This window comes from Meriones unguiculatus (assembly GCF_030254825.1).
Source record: "Meriones unguiculatus strain TT.TT164.6M chromosome Y unlocalized genomic scaffold, Bangor_MerUng_6.1 ChrY_unordered_Scaffold_32, whole genome shotgun sequence".
NCBI lineage: Eukaryota > Metazoa > Chordata > Mammalia > Rodentia > Muridae > Meriones > Meriones unguiculatus.
The window spans coordinates 517292-531698 of record NW_026843711.1 but is presented as its reverse complement, the minus strand read 5'-3'; positions in this window follow the sequence as shown (position 1 = coordinate 531698).

Genomic DNA, 14407 nt, shown 5'->3' with positions numbered 1-14407 from the left:
CTGATTTTTTTTTTTTTTGAGTTAGTGTTTTTTTTTTTTTATCCAGCCACTTTCCTGAAGGTGTTAATCAGTTGTTGGAGTTCCTAGGTAGAATTTATCTGTTCACTCATATATCCTTTCATAAAATCTGCAAATAGTGATACTTTGATTTCTTCCTTTCTGATGTCTCTCCCCTTGATCTTGTTCAATTTTCTGATTGTTCTAGCAAGGACTTCCAGAACTATATTGAAGAGATATGGAAAGACTGGGCAGATTTGGCTTATCCCTGATTTCAGTGGGATTGCTTTAAGTTTCTCTCTGTTGAGTTTGATGTTGGCTATAGCCTTGCTGCATATTGCCTGTAATATATTTAGATATGAGCCTTGTATCCCTGATATCTCCAATTCTTTAAATTAAGGGAGGTTAGATTTTACAAATGTTTTTCAGCATCTAAGGAGATAATCGTGTCTTTTTTTTTTCTTTCATTTTTTTAATATGGTGGATCACATTGATGGATTTCCATAGACTGAACCACCCCTGAATACCTGGGATGATGCCTATTTGATCATAGTAGATGATATTTATGATGTGTTATGCATTGGGTCAAAGATATAAAGTACCTTGGTGTGACCCTAACCAAGCAAGTCAAAGATTGGTATGAAAAAAAATATTTTTAATGCTCTGAAGAAGGAATTAGAAGAAGATATCAGAATATGGATCATGCCAAATCATGGTCATGGTTTGGCAGGATTAACATAGTAAAAATGGCCATCTTACTAAACACAATCTACAGATTCAATGCAACTCCATCACATTATCCAACACAATTCTTTATAGACCTTGAAAGAAAAATTCTCACCTTCATATGGAAAAAAAGAGACCCAGAATTGCTAAAACAATGTTCTACAATAAAAGATCTTGTGGAGGTATCTCCATCCCAGATCTCAGGTGTATTAGAAAGCAAAAAGTAATAAAAAACTGCATGTTACTAATATAGAAACAGAATTGTGCATCAATGGAACCAAACAAAAGACATAGAAATAAACCCATCCTTATGGACAATTGATTCTTGACAAAGATGCCAACACCATACAATGTAAAAATGATAGCATCTTCAACAAATGGCACTGGTCTAACTGGATGTCTGCATGCTCTTTGAAAACCACAACCTGATGGAGGAACAGCCTTAACAGGCCACAGAGGAATACAAGGCAGCCAATCCTGATGAGATCTGATGGACTAGTATCAGAGAGAAGGAGAAGGAGAAGAACTTCCCTCTCAGTAGACTTGGGGAGGGGCATGCATGGACAAATGTGAGGGATGGTGGGATTATGAGAGGAGGAGGGAGGGTTTAATGGGGATACAAAGTAAATACAATGCAATTAATAAAAATTAAAATTAAAAAATTAATTCCTTTGTATGTTATATATAGGAGGGTATGGATGGAGGTTGATATGCCAATAAAAATATCCAGACAGAATGGATCTCTCTCAGTCTCAGCCAATTTTTATCTTTGTTTCTGTAGATCTCAGTCTTAATATTTCTTATTCTGTTTCTCTAGATCATTCTCTCTCTGTCACCTTCTCTCTGCTTGCTTCTTATGATTCAGTATGAAAGCTCTCAGTTCTGCTGAAGGACTACAACAATATGACTGTTTGTAGACGTGATATCCTGGATAGTCTCTATAAAAATATAAGCAAGGTCCTAATTAAACACTTTTTGTTGACAGATTTCCCTTTGTCTGGGAGCATTTTCCCAGACAAACCTAGAGTTAGTGCCAGGACTGCTTATTCAGAGGTGCTACCTGAACTCATGTGGTCTGAGGTAGCTGGGTAACCAGTAGTTTATGGCTAGAATTCTCTACTTCATAATGAATTCCTGGAAAGCATGCCTTACAAAGTCAAACTCTAATCTCCTTTAGCAGAATCTTTTCTCCATGTTAAAAGTCATTGTGAAATTTATCAACATATTATTTTTATTGATTACTTGGGAAATTTATATAGTTCACATTATACTATTTTTCCATTGCTTCCTGGTTTAAATTCCTACCCACGTGTCATACTGAATTTTTTTTCTTTAAAATACATAAATTTTATTATGTGTTATTCATATACTCATTGGAACATGGTCAGAGTCTCAGTTCCAATTTCCTTAAAAACAAAACAAACCAACAACAAAAAAACACAAAAATCAAAACAAGAACAACAACAAAACAACTGAGTTCATCATTGCCACACTCTGTCACCAGCACCAAAATAAGCTATTCATCCTGAAGAACTTCAAATTTCATCACCTTGATCAGAGATTTCTCTATGTATTTATTTACTACAATTTGTTCACTTTATATCCCCTATGCTGCCCCATCACTCTTCTGCTTCCAGTCCTACCTACCTCCTTCTTCTACCCCAATGCTCTTTCTCTAGTTCCATTATTGCGGATGTCCTCCTCCTACTTCTATTGTAACCTACCTTATCAGTTCGCATTAAGGCGGACTGCATCATCTTCATCTATGGCCTGATTCACAGGGTGTTGTTCTCCTTGTGTACTCAGTACCCTCTAATTATGACACTCTTCCTGCATCCTCTCCTGCAGGATTCCCAGAGCTGTGAGGGTAGGGAGAATTTCATAGGGAAATCCCATTTATATCTCGGTATTTTAAGATCTATCTCTGAATAACATTGGACTTTGGGTGTATATGTAATTCCGTTTATTGCAGAAGCAAGCATCTTTTTGGATGCAAGAATATGACAATGATCTATCAGTTTAGGATAGAAAACAGCATATTTAAATAACAACAGCTTGAGTTACTTGATATTTTCCATAGGATGTTCTGCCCCACAATGCAACTGACACTCAAACTTCCTATTGGAAGACTGGTTTGGTCACAACAGATGGCCTATTGAAACTTTATACCCCACTATTAGGAGACCTCCTAATAACTGAATACATACCATATTTGTTTTTCTGCATTTTACTTACTTCAACCAGGATGATATTTCTGGGGTCCATCCATTTGCCTGAAAACATCATGATGTCATTTTCTTGCCTGAATAATACTCCATTATCGACATATTCCATATTGTCAGTCCCATTCTTTAGTCCTTGTAAGTTTCTAGGACTTTAACCATTGTATTCAAGGATAAACTATCAGGATAATTATGTTTTGTTAGCCTATAAGTCCTTCATCTTTTTCCACCTTCAGGCGATTTGAATTGCAATGTCCCCTTGAAGCTCATTTATTTACTTGTTTAGTCCCTAGAGATGAAATGTCTGGGACCTAGGTTAGGAGTTATGTCCTTGTTAGATAATGTAATTTCTATTGGAGTTATATTATAAGAGGGTGTGCTTTTGAGGTGAATATGCCAATGAAAGTGAACACACAGAAATTGAGTCTCTGTCTCTCGGTTTCTCTCTCTTTACATCTTTGTTTCTGAAGGTCTCCGTCTCACAGTTTTTTGAATCTGTCTCTCTAGCTCTCTCTAGCTCTGGCTACATCTCTCTGCCTGCTGCTTTTGGTATGAAAAGCTCTTGGTTCTGCTGAAGGACAACAACAAGATGACTTCAAACTATCATGAAATACAGATGTCCCAATTAAAATATTTTTGTTCAAAGAGTTGTCCTGGTCAGGGAGCATTTTAACAGTAAGTAATTCACTGACTGAGGACATATCTGTGCATTTAACAAATAAAATGTAACCTGTAATAATGTGAAAGTCACAGATCAAGGAAAGTCACTTGAAAGAAATATGTGACACTTTTCCTAAACTAAGAGTCTTGGACACTGGTACTGTCATGTGTGGTTTGTGTGCTTTTAGCTGCCCAGATTGAGACATATAGTTCTGCTCAGCCTTTCTCTCAAGCAGGTTGCCCACTTGGCCATTTTAATAACTAGCTCCTGAAACTCTTACTGGCTTGAACCTTTTGCAAGGCATCATTCTCCCTCTCAGCTAATCAGCACCTGAGAGAATCTTGAGGATTCCATGGAGATGAGTAAAAAAAGTTTTCTCAGTGGCCAGTTTCTCTGATCCAGTGCACACCTAACATTTTATTGTGAAACCAACAAGCCAGTATCCCATCCCTTTACCCTATGTTACTATGTCAGGTAGGAAATGAAACTTTCATGTTTATTTAATTGGACAGCTTCCTAAGTAGAGAAGCTTCTAAATGAGGTGGGAAAGGGGAATGTACCCAATGACAAGATGGTTACTACTGTGGTCTTGGATATGAAACATCCTTGATTATGACATTAAACAAAGCAGTTACTCAAATACTTATTGAATAGACCTTTACATTCTTATTGATATAATAGGCTTGCAGAGTCTTGGCTTCCCTGAGCTATTGAGTCTTTAAGAGCAGGGAAAATGGAAGGAAATCAGACAATTCCTGGGACTGTTTGGCTGAAACAGAAAAAAACGGTGAATGTAAAAGGAGAACGGAGGGGAAATAAACTATTTGACGGCTGGTGATATTCTACACTAGTGTTGCCAAACCTTTATGAGCAGGGTTGCCTTGGCTTATCTGGCAGAATCTGTAGCTGTGTCCTCCTCAGGGGTTATTGGGGAACCCTCTTGGTCCTGGGGATTAGAGTTAAAACTGGGACTTCAGGATAGAGATATGGGTCCATATTATATGCCCAGGACACAAGCACAGCTATGTCCTTCAGCAAACCCTCTAAACTTAGTGGTAGTGCCAGGACTGCTAGTTCAGAGGTGAGCTCCTGTGATCTGACTTAGCTGGGAAACCACTAGTTCATGGCTAGGATTCTCTGCCACATAATGAGTTCCTGGAAAACATGCCTTATAAAGACAAACTCTGGCCTGTTTTAGCAAAACTTATTCTCCATGTTAAAAGTCATTGTAAATGTTGCCAACATATTATTTTTAATGATTATGTTGGAATTTTTTATTACATATATTACACTCCTTTTCCATTTCATCCAGGTTAAAATTCCAACTGATGTTTCACATTATTTTTTTTTAAATATGTCAATTAAAGTATGCGTCATTCAGCTACTCATTGGAACATTATCAGAGTCTCAGTGCCAAGTCCCTGAAAGGAAACTAAATTCATTTTACCATACCCTGGCCCCACCCCTAAGAAGAAGCCATTAGTCCTGAAGAGCTCAATACATCATCACCTTGATCACAGTTTTTCTTATGTATTTATTATGATTTGTTCACATTGTATCCCCTCTACTGCCCTCTTACTCTTCTCCTTCCAGTCTCACCAACTTTCCTTCTTCTACCCCTATGCCTTTCTCTAGTTTCCTGTCATGGAGGTCCTTCTCCCCCTTCAATTTGACCCTAGAATATTAGGTCCCTTCAAGGCTGGTTCCATCATAACCTTCTGTGACATGATTCTCAGGGCATTGTTCTCCATGTGTTCTTAATTTCCTCTACTTATGACACTCTTCCTGCCTTCTCTCCTGAAGGCTTCCCAGAATTCTGAGGTGAGGGAGAATTTCATAGGGAAATCACATTTAGAGCTGGGTATTTTAAGGTGACTCTCTGTATGATATCACACTGTAGGTCTCTGTATGCAATCCCATTTGATGCAGAGGGAAGCGTCTCTGTGAATGCAAGAATATAGCACTGACCTAACATTTGAGGGGAGAAAGCAACATATATTTAACAACATCAGCCTGGGTTGCTTGAATTTTTCCATTCCATGCCCTGGCACAACAACTGCCACCCATTCCCCCTAGTGGAAGACAGGTTTGGTCACAGCAGTTGGCCTATTGGAACTTTATCCACCAGTGTGAGGAGACCTCCCAATAAGTGAATACATACATTATTGTCTTTCTGCATTTTAGTTGCTTCACACACATTATTTTTCCGTGGTTCACCCATTTACATGAAAATATTATGATTTCAGTTTCTTAGCTGAGGAATACTCTGTTGTTGAAATTTTCCACATATTCCTCAAATGAGATTTTCAGCACTGATTTTTAGAACTTTGAAGTTACTGGGGCTTTAATCATTGTATTGAATGACAAACTAACAGGATAACTATGTTCTTTTAGCCCAAAATTCCCTCCATCTTCTGCCAATTCCTGGTGATTTGAATTGAAATGTCCACTTGAAGACATCTATTTACATGTTGAGTCCCCAGTGAAGCAATGTCTGGTATGGGTTAGGAGTTATGGCCTATTGGAGTTATATTATAGTAGGGTGTGCTATGAGGTTGATATGCCAATGAAAGTTACCAGACACAATGGAGTCTCTGTCTCTTGGAAAATTTCCAATTATATATTTGTTTCTTTTGGTCTCCATCTCTATATTTCTGAATCTGTGTCTCTAGCTCTTAGCTGTGTCACTCTCAGTCTCCTTCTTTCAGCCTGCCACTTGTGATTTAGTATGAAATACTCTCAGTTCTGCTGAAAGACTACAACAAGATGACTGCTTGCTGATTTGACATCATGCATGGTCTATATAAAAAATATACGCAAGGTCTCACTCAATTAAACACTTTTTGTTCAAAGAGTTGCTTTAGTCACAGAGCATTTTACCAGTAATTAATTCAATGACTGAGGACATAGCTGTGCACTTAACAGATAATAATGCAATCAGAGATAATGTGAAGTTCACATGTCTAGGAAACATGACTTTATTAATGACCACTGAAATACATATCTGACAGCTTTCCTGAACTAAGAGTCTTGTACATAGGAAATGTGATCTCTGGGCTGTGTGCTTTCAGCAGCCCAAATTGAGGCATGTAGTTCTGCTCAGCCTTTCTCTCAAGGAGGTTGCCCACTTGGCCCTTTTAATAACTAGCTCCTGAAACTCTTATTGGCTTGAACCTTTTGCATGGCATCAATCTCCCTCTCAGCTAATCAGCAACTGAGAGAATCTTGAGGTTTTCATGGATATGGGTGAAAAAGTTTTCTCAGTGGCCAGTCTCTCTGATCCTGATTAACTTAGCAAACCTACTTGCATTCCCAGAGAGAATGCCTATATGTCCCAATGCAGTCCAAAATTTCCATACATAGGTTTGCCAGTTTTTATTTGAAGCCCTCTAAATTCGACCCCTTAAAGCTTTTTCTAAAATAAAGGAATTTTGACTATCTTTACCAGAAGCCAAGTTCTTAATACCCTTAACTATAGATTAGTCTAGTCCATGACTGGAAATGCAGTGTCATTGTCCTAGGAGTAGATGGTGGGCTTTTTTCTGATGTAACTTGTCCAAGGAACCATCAGTCAAGGACAAGAGCATTGATTCCATTTCTAATTTTGTATTGTGAAACACAACAAGCCATTATCTCATCCCTTTATCCACATCCTATACCTTTACAGCTGTTTACATCTGTGACAATGTCAGGTAGGAAATGAAACTTTCATGTTTATTTAATTGGACAGCTTCCTAAGTAGGGAAGCTTCAAAGTGAAGTGGGATTAAGGGGAATGTACCCAATGAAAAGGTGATCTCCTACTGTGGTCTTGGATCTGATATTTCCTAGGTTGTGACTTTGAACTGAACAGTTACAGAATACTAACTAATGGTACCTTCACATTCTTATTTATATAATAGGCTGGCAGAATCTAGGGTTCCCTGTGGTATTGAGTCTTTATTAGCAGGAAAAGAGAAGGTAACCTGGGCTAGTCGAACAGCGTCCACCTGAAAGAGGGAGTGTAAATGGGTAGACAGAGATGCAAAGAATGGACATAAGAGAGATTCTTGATCAAGTTTCAATGTACTGAACATGCAAACAACACTTGTAAGCAAAGGGTACAAACAATTATTTTCACAGTAGCAACACATCTGTGTCATCTGACAAGGCCTCCAGGAACTCACTCAAGGTTACACAAAGTTGGCTATCTGATTCCCAAGGTTGTAGGGAGCTTGCTATCTACTTTTCTGAATGTCCCTCTTGCAGAGACCACAAAGGACAGTCTAAGATATTGATCTTAGATAAGACCAACATCTGGCAAGAACAGGAGGCAAAATTCCCATTACCAGACTCTTTCATTTCCCCCTTCTTAGTTTTCTGGAGAGCCTGTCTTAGGTTGGCAATTTTTTTTCTTACTCATCATAAAGGTCTTGGATGGGATTTTTTTAAAGCCTCTGTCTTAGATTAAAATTTTGATCTTACTCATCATTGACTTAATTACATATCAACTAGGGTTGTTAGAGATCTTTAATTTGAATTCATGCAACTGAACTTGCATGTGTTGAAGTTGTTGAAGAAGGAAATGAAATATACAAGGAAGACAGGAACAGTCCAACAAACCCATACCTGCCAGGCTCTCAATTGTCAGTTCCCTCTTAAGCACAGAGTCAAAGGATGGCAAGTGCCTCCTGAGCCTAGTAAATATATCCCAGGCTGTATTGGACAATTCTAACCTAGGTTGCTTGGCACATTCTATGTCATGGATCTTATTTCTCATCGTTAGCATGTCCAATGAGAAATTTTTGCTATGACCAAATACCAGCAAGTTGATTCTGAACCTGAGTCCAATTAAATTCTGTTTCATCATACCAAGAATCACAAACCCTGACAGGAATCATAACAAAAGCAGGTTGCTTTACCAGTAATACTGAAAGAGTATTATTATCATCACTAAAACAATTGTAAGATTGGAATATTCACATTCATTTGAATAGGTATCATTGTTTCAAAATGTCTTACTACAATGTTTCCAATTAGCAGTAAATAAGGAGGATTAACACATGCCAAAACAGAAGTACACTTGATTAACTTAGCAAAGCTACTTGCATTCCCAGAGAGAATGTGTATATATCCCAACGCAGTCCAAAATTTCCATACATAGGTTTGCCAGTTTTTATTTGAAGCCCTCTAAAGTCGACCCCTTAAAGCTTTTTCTAAAATAAAGGAATTTTGACTATCTTTACCAGAAGCCAAGTTCTTAATACCCTTAACTATAGATTAGTCTAGTCCGTGACTGGAAATGCAGTGTCATTGTCCCAGGAGTATCAGATGGTGGGCTTTTTTCTGATGTAACTTGTCCAAGGAACCATCAGTCAAGGACAAGTGCATTGATCCCATTTCTCACTGGGGGGGTAACTCATTGATGTAAGACTGTCATTATTAACTCCTGTAAGAAGGGACAATAACATCCCTCCAATATTCCACTTTGCTTGGTTGCAAAGGGAGGCTTGAGATGCAACCCCGACTTAAGAGTAGGAGGCATTCCGATCAATGACATGGATAGGGGATACTGGTAAGCAGGCATGATGAATACTTAGACTGGTAAAGCAAAGATGATGACTTTTTCCTATTCCTCAAATGTTAAGAGTCCGTTTTACTTTAGTTCCTTCAAAAGCAGAAAATGCCAGCAACAAAGTGCTATTGACATAAACAAGGACTTCTGGATCATCACAAGAAAATGGATGTAGTATTGATGGATAAGAATGTATGCCCAATAAACAGTCATGTTGACCACAGGCGTCTTCATTGACATCATTATCATTGTAAGTAGAAAATTCCTCATCCACTTGTTGCACCAGATGTTCAGGTAGCCATTGAGCTGCATCATTTTCCTGCAAAAAATCATAGACAGATCATCGTACCATTATGAGTACAGGGTCGGGTCAATGCCACTGATTTGTTAAAGGATCCCTCCATTTTACGGTAGTACAATTTTTCTTGATTTCTGTATGCCAAAATCTATTGCTGCAGATTTACCATGCTTATTCAAATTTTTAAAATTCAGAATGAAAACAACATGATTAAGAGGATTCTTAGGTGTCCAGTGAAGTAGCTACCCTTTCTTTGAGGTTTGCAAATAAATCTTTATGTTTAGTGGACATGCTCTACCATGCCTTGTCCTTGAGGACTGTAAGATATTTTAGTTATATGAGAAACCTGAAACTTTTGACAAAAAAATTTAAAATATTTGCTAGTATAACCTGTTCCATTGTCCGTTTTAAATTGTTTAGGAACTCCTAGAACATTAAAAGCCTATATACAAGGAGCAAAACATTCTTTGCAGCATTTCCTGGTTGAGGAGTGGCAAAAATAAATCCAGAATAGTATCTATGCAGACATGTACATATTTTAATTGTTTAAATTTAGGAATATGAATAATATCCATTTTCCAAATATGAATTGGAGCCAATCCTTTAGGATTGACTCCAAAATAAGTAATAGGCTGAAACTGAGGACACATACTCCAAGCCTTGACTATTCTGTGGGCCTGTTCCTTAGTCAATCCATATTTAAGTCTCAAGGTTTGACTATTAAGATAATGCATGCTATGGGCATCCAGGGCTCCTTTTACTGTGTACAATAAAATTTGGTGACATTATTTGCCAATGCTTTTCCTTTAGACAGGGGTCCTGGTAAATTAGAATGAACCCAAAAAATGTCCTATAAGAAAGGCAAAGGTTTGTTTTGTATCAAAGTTTGAATTTTTAAAAATAAAATTCCAGCAGGAGAAGATGTCTGAATTTGACCTGCAGTCTCTAACCTAGGGAAAGACTGAGTTACATATGCACTGTGATCTGTAAAAATGTTACAAGACTGATTATTAAAACTTTTAAACACAGCCAATACTGCAGATAACTCTGCTATTTGCGCAGAGGTGTTAGCCACCTGAAAAGATTTCGTTTTTCTTTTATAAGCATAGGCAGCAACACCAGATAATGAACCATCAGTAAATACTACTAAAGTATCAACAATTGGGCTAACTTTGGTTTTAAACAGAAAAACTATTGGTTGCGCCTAGCAAATTGAATTAATTTGTTTTATTATTTTTTTTGTGCCCCTACATGTTGGACTCTGTCATAATAAGCTTACATATGTTAAAATGCCCTATTTATCAGATCTCTGACAAGTCTGAGGACCAGCATATTTGAGTTACTCTTTGTTTAGCTTTATCATCTGCTGTAAACTTCATCATATAAAACATGATATATAATCTCAATTTAGGCATATTTTTTAAATGTATGATTTAGAACAAAATTTTAGGTAAATGTACATAGGTGAACTTTATGGTTACCCATTTTAGATTAAACCTTAAAAAAAAATTCTAAACAAAGAGACTAAGTAAAACTCAATCTTGTACTCAACTGTAATCTTTAGCATAACTTTAAAACTCTGTTGTTTTAAACTAAAATCAAAGTCAAACTTTTAATTAAACCTAATTTACAAAAGGGCTAGCAAATCTTAATAATCTTAATAATTGTGTTAAAACTTAATAGCCAAAAATTAAAGGACGAAACTTTTATTTAACATTAAACAGAGAACTAATCTTAGCCTGTACCAAATCTATCAGACAGAAAGAAACAACATTAAATCATGTATTTAGGTACTGGCAGCCAGGCATATATTTTATATAATGGATATCAATGCATAACCTGGGCTAATATAGAACTGTGTTCTTTTTTTTCCTGTAAAAGAACATCAGCAAACATTTTGTATTGAAGTATCTCCAGCCATTTTAAATGAAGAACAACATATATTACAGGTTTTTTTTTTTCTTTTTAACATGATATATTGTAATAACTGCAGTTCTTGATTACTTGGCTTTAACAGCATGGCTTGGTTTTATTTTGTAAAATTAATGAAATAAATACCAAGGTTTTATTATTTCCCCCAAAATGTTGAGAGACTGTTTTAACTTCTTTGTTAAGACTGCACAAGGGTTACTATTTTAAAATACCTGATAATTTTTTAAATGTTTTATAGAACTTAACTCTGATGGTCCAGGATCAAACTCAGAGGTGTTGATTCAAATTGTCTCATGGCCAAAAATATCCAAAATATCTACAGATAAACACACACACACACACACACACACACACATAAATACATAAGGAATGTAGAAATTGACATTGTCATCTTGGAGTAAACAGAAAACCCAAATACCAGGACTTGACCAGCCCCTAAAGGACACAAGTCCCCCAGATTCCAGAAGGAGTGGACCCTCTCATGGAACCCCCGCATACACATAGATTCCAGAAGGAAGAGAGCCCCCATGGCCCTTTCCATAGCTTCCAGATAGAGAGCAGGCAACAGCAGCCCTATTACCACACAAAATAGGGTGCCAGAGACCCTCTCTCTGGTCCCAAAAGAACCTTTAGGGGACTCTTTCCTGGGAATTGGAACATCCTCCAGATTCCATTGACCAGAATGGAAACTCTCCTAGTTTCCCAGACCTTGCAAGTAAACCAAAACCAGAAACCAAAACAGAAACCAGCAGACAAAAACAAAGAAACAGAGACAAAGACAAAAAACAACTGCAGTTACCAGTTTTTTAAACAATTAAATATTTTTTTTAAAACATGTTTTTGTAATATTAAAACAAAGCATCATTTTTAGGAGTGAAATCATAAAGCACATTTATAATTTAAAAAATTGAATACCAGACATTAAAATTTGCCGGTGCAAACAATCCAATTTATTATTATTAATTATTACAATATTTTATTATTATTTTGTAATTTTAATTTCTCTAATTCCCTTAATAAGTGAACTTGTTCCCTTTCTAATTGGACTTTGTCTCAGAGAACAGTAAGATCCTCCTACAGTGGTCCCCTATCTCCTGCACATATTGCAGGGAAAGCCATGGGGGCAGAGGGAGATGGAGGCCAGTCTGAATTATGAGACTTGGCAGTTTTTTTTTTCCTCTGACTCCATTTCATCTTCACTATCTAGCTCCTAAATTATTTTCTGCTCTCAAATTACACAAATCTGTTTGAGCTCCTTTATGAACATTTGAAGCAACTTTGGAAGTACTTTTTTTCTGCCTGTTGGCTGCTCTAATTTCCCCAAGTAACTCCTTAGCCTGTAAGATTCCTTTTTCCAAGTTTCCAGATTGATGGTACCTTTCCCTGGGAACCAGGGACAAACTTCATTTACAAACTAAGGGGATAAGGGGGTTTCTCCCAATTCCTTAATTTTATTAGCATTGACTTTAAAGTCCTCATTAACATCTCCCTGCTCTTTCTCTGCCACATGATTTCTCTGAATGTCTACCTTGTCTTCCTCCATGCAATGGGCAGATGTCAGGACTCACTTTTTTTCACAGGCATCTAGAGCCCCAAAAACCAGCCTTTCTCATGTTGCCCCTCATTTTCAAGGTCCCTTGTTCGGGTGCCAACAGACCTGTCCTGTGGGCTAGTCAAATAGGGTCTACCTGGAAGATGGAATGGAAATGGGGGAACAGAGACATGAAGAATGGAGACAAGACAGATTCCTCACCAAGTCTCCGTTTACTCAATGTGCAAACAGCACTTATAAAGCAAAGGGTTGCAAAATTTATTTCACAGTAGCCAAACATCCGTGCTACTTGGCAAGGCATCCAGGAATTCACTCAAGATTACATATTGTAGGTGATTATTAATATTTACTATTGATTTATCTTCTGGAAATGCTGCTGTTAGTCCTACACAGCTGTATACTCAAATCACCACACAGAGACTGGGTTTATTTAGTTAACCTAGAACACAATGCTGGGCAGTATTTACTCCATCCTAAACCTCCAAGCCCTCATAATTTCCTAACATTTAGATTTCCCACATTATACTTGCTTTTTAGTGATATCTTAGGTCTGGTTCATGTTCCATATCCTCCAAGATCTCTCCACCAGCTCCCTCTCCAAGCTCTCCTTGCCCTTTCTCCTCCAACTCATTTCCTGCCCTCTAGCTCCTCCCCTCTTTTCTGTTCTCTGGCTCCTCCCTTTGAACAACATTGGGGCTAGTTGTTTTATTTTGGCCTGGTTACACACAGTTGAGACAGGATGCTTAGAATAAGTATCACAATGCAATATCTGGATTGACTCCAGAGAGTGGGGAGAGAAATCTGCATTTGAACGAACAAGGGTAAAATGTATACATTTCAAAAGAATGTTATACCAACAGTAACACAAAGATTGCGGTCTGGTCCCCATGGTTGCAGGAAGCTTGATATCTACTTCTCTGGCGCAGAACACCCCACATGCAGAGACCACCAAGGACAGACTCTGAGACATGGAACTTAGATGAGACCTGCATCTGCCAAGGCCAGGAGGCAGAATTTGAATTATCAAACTCCTTAAAAAACCAGGAAATTCCTGGGACTGATTTGGATGAAACAGAAAACCTGTGAGTGTAAAAGGAGAACTGAGGGACAATAAACTATTTGACAGCTGGTTCTGTTCCACAGTAGTGTTACCAACCCTCTATGACCAGGGTTGCCTTGGCTGACATGACTGGATCTGCAGCTATGTCCTAAACAGTTGTCAGTGAGGAACCCTCCTAGTCATGGTGTTTACATTTAAAACTGGCACATTCAGGACAGTGAAATGGGTCAGTGTTATCTTCCAAGGACACAAAAGCAGCTGTGTTTCCTGCTGTGATCCTCCAGACTAAGTCTCTAAATGTACTATTCGTGCTTAGACTGCTTGTTCAGAGGTGCCACATGAGCGCATGTGTTTTGAGGTAGCTGGGTAACCACTAGTTCATGGCTAGGAATCTCTGCTACATAAT